The sequence below is a fragment of the Nipponia nippon genome, unplaced genomic scaffold (genome assembly GCF_047370975.1).
Source record: "Nipponia nippon isolate SJK-2023a ecotype South Korea unplaced genomic scaffold, ASM4737097v1 scaffold_7, whole genome shotgun sequence".
Classification (NCBI taxonomy): domain Eukaryota; kingdom Metazoa; phylum Chordata; class Aves; order Pelecaniformes; family Threskiornithidae; genus Nipponia; species Nipponia nippon.
This window is the reverse complement of record NW_028262391.1, coordinates 12,405,337-12,410,178: the sequence shown is the minus strand read 5'-3', so window position 1 is coordinate 12,410,178 and position 4,842 is coordinate 12,405,337.

The window sequence follows — 4,842 nt, the reverse complement described above, 5'->3', positions numbered from 1 at the left end:
GTGAACTACAGCTCCCGGCATGCACCGCGCGCCGCCGCGCTGGGGCGGGGCCGGGCGCCACGGCGCGCGCTTCGCCTCAGTTTCCCGCCCTTGAGCTCTGCGCTGCCCTCGGCCTCCTCCGCCCTCGGGGAGCGAAGTGTCCCGCGAGTCAGCGCCCTGCGTGAGGAGGGGAGGGCAGCCACGGGCCCCGCTGCGGCGTCCTCCAGCCCGCCGTCACCCCTATGGGTGACACGCAGGGGTGTGTCCTTGGCTGCTGTAGCACCCCGAAGTGACACGCTGTTCTCGGGGTGCAGAAGTTGAGCTGCCGATCGGGTGGCTGTCAGCCCTCCCGGTAAAGTGTTTGCACTGGGGTTGAGCTGCACCACGGCGTAAAACCACAATAATCGCTGACTGAGATAACCGCTTACCAAATCCCGCTTCAGAGATGGTGAGAAAATTGCGATGGCGAGAAAAACGACAAACAAACTACGTGTTCCTGAGAGACAGCTCAGGCACTGAGCGTACCAGCAGAGACAGACAAATGGAAAGAGGTTTCTGTTCTGTTGCCCACAGTAAAGAGGATGTGAAAAATTATAGGTACTTTCCACCAAAACGCAGTGAAATGAAAAAGGAAAAAACGCTGCTGCTGCCATCAGACAGAGAACAGTCAATGACAGATTATCACAGGAGCCAAAGCCCAGGTATGTCTCCAGAGTTGTTCGGTGCCTCAGAAACCAGAGGTAGCCTTTTGCACAGTGGAAACTTCCCGTAGCTGTTACTTTTAGCGATAAGTACACGCTGCTCACTGACGCTGCATACACAAAGACACACCGCTTGACCTGAGACTTTCTATGTGGCTTATTTTACCAGTACTTCAGCAGCATTTGAGGGAACATAGTTCTATACTGCTATTCTTAAAGCAATAACAACAACAACAAAACATTTTTCAGAAGGCACTTAATTAAGAGACTAGGACTCCCCATACATAGTAATTATATAAAAGTGTGGAAGAACAACTTCCAGCACGGTTGTCAGTCAGGCAGAAATTTTCTTGCATAGAGCCTACTGCACTGATTGCACAGGCTGAAAACACCAGCTGCACACAGCATGTTTGGTATCAGGGCATCAGACTACGTGTTAACTCTCACAGTAAAAATATTGAAGAAAATCAAGTCATCAGTACTATTGTGATCATTGTTAGATGATCACGCCTGGTGAAATGGAGCATTCAGGTGAAGCTGACAGATATAATTTAGCTCCTAAATCAGGAATTACAAGATTCTTCTAGCTCCACAAGTCAGAAATAGCCTGGATGTTGCTTAACAGTGATTTTTAAAAATTTTTTTCTTCAGAAAAACATCTATTTTTCCCCTGCTTCATTATGTTGTTTTGCATATATTATTTATAGACACTGCCTACTTAACTATTGTCAATGCCCATGTCAATTTAGAGAACATATAAAAAAATCACTCCGTCGAAAATAAGCCTGATCACACAGAGCCTATAGTCACACAGAGGTGTGTTAGCTTCTGGGACTGCACCGAGACTAAACTGGAGATTAATCCTCCAGTGTAAAATCTGAGCCGTGCCAATGGAGGTCAACAGTTGTAAACATATGAAAGCATATATGTATCCTTCTGCCAAACAGTAGCAGAATTTGGAATCTCACAGACGTGATTGCTGTCTGGGGAAGATTTGGGTGACTTAAAGTCAGTTACCGACACAATGTAATTTCTTTACTCATTAAACCTCACAGAGAAGGCAGAATTGGAAGTTATCGGTAGATGCCAGACAATTTCATGTTAGGAATAAGAAGCTGTTTTTCATAGGGGTAGTGCCTGTGCCCCTAGGGAAGCAGAGACCTCCTTTGGAAGATGCACTTGAATAGCTCGCCTGTTTCCGGGGTCAGTGCATGTGATATTCCACAGCCCGGGACAAACAGCTTGGACTAGATGGTCCCCTCTGGCTTTAAATCTATGAGTGCATTTGGTACCTGATTCTTTGGGTGTGGTTTCTGGTTGGTAATTCTAGCACCTGAATTTCAGCCAGGATGTTCAGCGGGTAACATCTAGTCTGCAATTCCTCCACAATGTACCATAACAACAGGGGCTACTGGGCAGCCAAGCCATGAAGTCTCATTTTTGTGAGGAGGCAATTGGTGCTCAGGAAGAGCCTGGGAAAGGCCCAGGAAAGAACCAACCCCAAAACTTACTACAGCCTGTGGATGCTTTAGACACACCATCTTCTTACAGTGGACACAAACTCAGCAGGGCTGCACTTATACAGTACTTTATACAGTTAAAGTACTAGGTCTTATCTTAGATCTTATCTAGTCAATACCAGGTGGAACCGGTGTCGCGGGGCTAGATGCTGACACGATCCTGAGAGCTAGACAGAAAACCAAGAGCAGGTTGCGTGGTTGCCTCTATGATCCCTCCGGCATTTCAGCCATTTTGAACGCAGAAGAAAAATGCTCTGCAGGATCAGAACCTTTGCCTGTTTTTTTGTTGTGCTGAGCAGCAGACAGGTGGTGTCCTGTTTGGGTAATAAATGCAACCCATGGATGTGGTACAATCTGAATTTTGTCTGATTTCCACCTGTCACGAGGGCAGGCAGCATCTGCCACCTTTGCAGTTAGCATATTTGTTTTGGGTAAACAGAGCATTTGTTTATCAGTGTGACACAGTCACCAGATGGAGCTGCACCCTATAGCATGACAGGAATTTGGTTTAAAGGCTTTTTTAAAAAATACATCTTCTATTTGACACCTCTATTATTAGTATTTATTGGTCATCTGGTGATAGCATCTTTCCTTTAGAAATGCGGCCTGTCTTTAACAACCTCAAGTCCCACTTGTCATCAATTGCTTGTCATCAAATCCCACTTGTCATCTGGAGGAAAATGCATAAATTATCAAATACGCGGCTCCCAGACTCCATGTCTGAACTTATGCTGCACATGGAGAACACAGAGAAGAAAACGGGGTGGAACTCGCAGCCTCCGGCACCGCGGTCACGAACTCCTCCTGCTTGAAGGGAAAACCTCTCCCTAGCTGAGCACGTCCTGTGACAATAACTGAGCCATTCTCTTCTAGCCAGTAGAAGGCAGCAAGAAGAACATCCAGGAGCACGTTATTGGCCTTATTTTAAAAGGGAAGAGATGCATAAAGAGCGTAAAGGGAGAGAACAAGGCCTTGTCAACAGCCTGTAGCGCAGGACAGAGCAGAGGCCAGAAAGCCTCAGCTCTCTCCTCTCATTCTTGGTGTTCACAGTAATACCCCTAGAAAGATCTCCAGTTCTGCAGTTACGGGGCAAAGGCCTGTATCGTATTGCGGTGCAGGCGCCTCCCAGCACAGAGGGACAGAACTGCGGCAGGGATTACGCACACGAGGAGCTAGTTGTGTATTGGGTACTGAGGATATCGCGTTTGCCACGGAGTATTTATTTTAGCAAATGAGCATATGGAGGACGTGGGCAGTTAATGTAACGTGGGAGCGTTCCTGCTGCAAGGAGAAGGTTGCGTGTAAGGTCGCGCGTATGGAAATTTTTATTCCTACCCAAGGGCATTTGCAACGTAGTCCCTGGAGTCTCGGCACCGAGCTCCCCCTGCCTGGGGGCAGTCAGTCAAACCCCAAAGCAAGCTATCCGTGGGCCATGTTGCAAAGCCTACTGGTGGCCGAAGGCGAGGGAAGCCAAGGTTTGAACGGCAGCCTCAGCACAGCTCCCGGGGAACACTCGGGGAGATGCGGACAGCAATGCCAGGTGACCATCGCGAATGGGGGAAGTCGATACGGATTCTCCTTCCGGCATTTACTGCCCAGTTTCTGAAGGAAGCCCAGCCTCTGCGATCACGTTTGTTTGCCCATCTGCTCCTTCCTTTACCATCTCTAGAACTCACCACCCAATTTCAACCAACTACGAGCAAGACGCAGAGGTTTCAAAGATAATTCCCATCCCTTACATTTAATAGAGCGCCGGATGAAGGAAGTGCCACGGAGTGAAACGAGGTGGATCCCCGCCCTGTTCCAACTCACTGCGCAGCAGCCAGCTGCCTGGGAGGGACGTGCCTACTGCTGACCACCACCAACGCACACAGCTCCAAAGAATGCAAATATACAGGGGAGGAAAAAAGGCTTCACTAGATTCCTCGTTCAAAAAAACCCCAAGTTGTTCATTTCTCTTCTAAATTTCTGAATCATGTGATTCTGACCGAAAGCTGGGGAAGACAACAACTCTGAAGAGAACCCAAAGAAAACAAAACGTCAGTCGTCATACTGTGCTGGTTTTAAGCAGTAATTTTAAGCCTAACGTGGTATTTTGAAATAGGAACCCGGTTGGAACCCTGCTGTTTGATGTTTGGAGACACAATTGTGTTCGAAACTAGCCCGGGCTGGCTCGGCTGTTCACAGAAGGGGTTATTTGCCTCAGCTGCGCTGGGATGGCGGGCGAGGTGGTCTGGCCTTCGCCTTCCCAGCCCAGCACCCGCTCCCCCGCACCTCAGCACGCACCGGGCCCTCCGGCCGCCCCGGGACGCCGTGCCCCTGGCACGGCTGCCCCCGTCGCCCCAGGCCGAGGCGGCGGGGAGGCCTGCACCTTCCCAAGGACACCCGCCGTCCCGGAGGAGCCCTCCTGCCAGCGGCCCCCAGGCGGCCCGGCTCCAGCCGCTTACCCGCCGGCCCCGCCGTGGCCACCCCCCGGGCCCAAGGCCGCCCGCAGCACCCCGAGGCCGCCCCCCCCCCCGGCCCAGGCTCTGAGGGGAGCGGGCAGCGGGGGCGCACCCCGCAGCACCCCGGCAGCCTCCGGTGCGGGCTGCGGCCCCGAAGGGACGCGATGGGGACAGGGCCGGGACGCCTCCCCCGCGGTA